Below are 1,279 nucleotides of genomic sequence, written 5' to 3'. Positions count from 1 at the left end.
GGACCCATTATAGGATAGGTTCTAAATGGGCCATGCCTTGGGAGCAATGGTGGTTAAATGTCCACATTGTAATCCTCCCTAGGGCCCATTGATAGGCCCATTCTCATCCCCTCTTAGTGGGCTAACCCAAATCGTTGGGCCCCTACTGTTATTAGTATGACCCATCTCACCTTATTGGGCTAATCCCAAATTGTTGGGTCCCCATTATGGATTGTGCTTCCACCATGACTTGTAGAGCCCATCTTGTGCTTATTGGGCCCTTAGGAAGCCCAAATTGCTACGTGATGGGACGGGCAAGGAAGCCTACTCCTTGATCTTAAGCCCATTCTTGATATGAGTAGGTCATCTAGGCGCATCCTTGATATGAGGAGAGTGCATCGTCATCGTAGATGGAAGGGTCAGTGGTATCAGATTTGGTATATCCACTGTCGAAGACCGATCCTCATGTTATGAATTAGATTTGATGTCCTTCTATGGATCCTACCATATATATAGGCCGATTATTGATTACGACTATGATTAATATATGCATTGAGTATGTGTTAGCATAGCGTTATGATCATATGAGGCCCCATGGGATTGTATGAGGCCCATTGTCATCATATGAGGCCCATTGTGTGATTGTATGAGGTCCATTGTGATTGTATGAGGCCTATTGTGATTATGTGAGATCCATTGTGATTGTATGAGGTCCATTGGGATCGTATGAGAACCATACATCCCATTGTGATTGTACGAGGCCCATTGTGATTGTATGAGGCCCATTGTGATTATGTGAGACCCATTGTGATTGTATGAGGTCCATTGGAATCGTATAAGGCCTATTGTGATTGTATGGAGCCTATTGTGATTGTATGAGACCCATTGTGATTGTCTGAGACCCATTGTAATTGTATGAGGTCCATTGGGATTGTATGAGGCCCATTGTGAATGTATGAGGCCCATTGTGGTTGTATGAGGCCCATGTGATTAGGCCCCTTGTGATGTATGAGACCTTGTGTGAGGCCCATTTTGATGAGTATGAGGCCCATGCCATGAGGCCCATTGTGATTGTATGAGACCCTTGTGTGAGGCTGATTGTGATGTATGAGGCCCTTATGTGAGACCCATTATATGCGTGAGGCCCATTGTATATATGAGGCCCAATTGTGATGTGTGAGGCCCACCATGTGTGTGTGATTATGTGCACACCACTCATTCATTTACACGGGCCATGGGCTGTGTTATATAAGCCCATCATGATGTATGGATAATCATGCTTAGTATACTTCATGATACA

Source organism: Magnolia sinica, chromosome 18, assembly GCF_029962835.1.
Source record: "Magnolia sinica isolate HGM2019 chromosome 18, MsV1, whole genome shotgun sequence".
In the NCBI taxonomy this organism is placed as follows: Eukaryota; Viridiplantae; Streptophyta; class Magnoliopsida; order Magnoliales; family Magnoliaceae; genus Magnolia; species Magnolia sinica.
Note: the sequence above shows the minus strand (reverse complement) of the source record.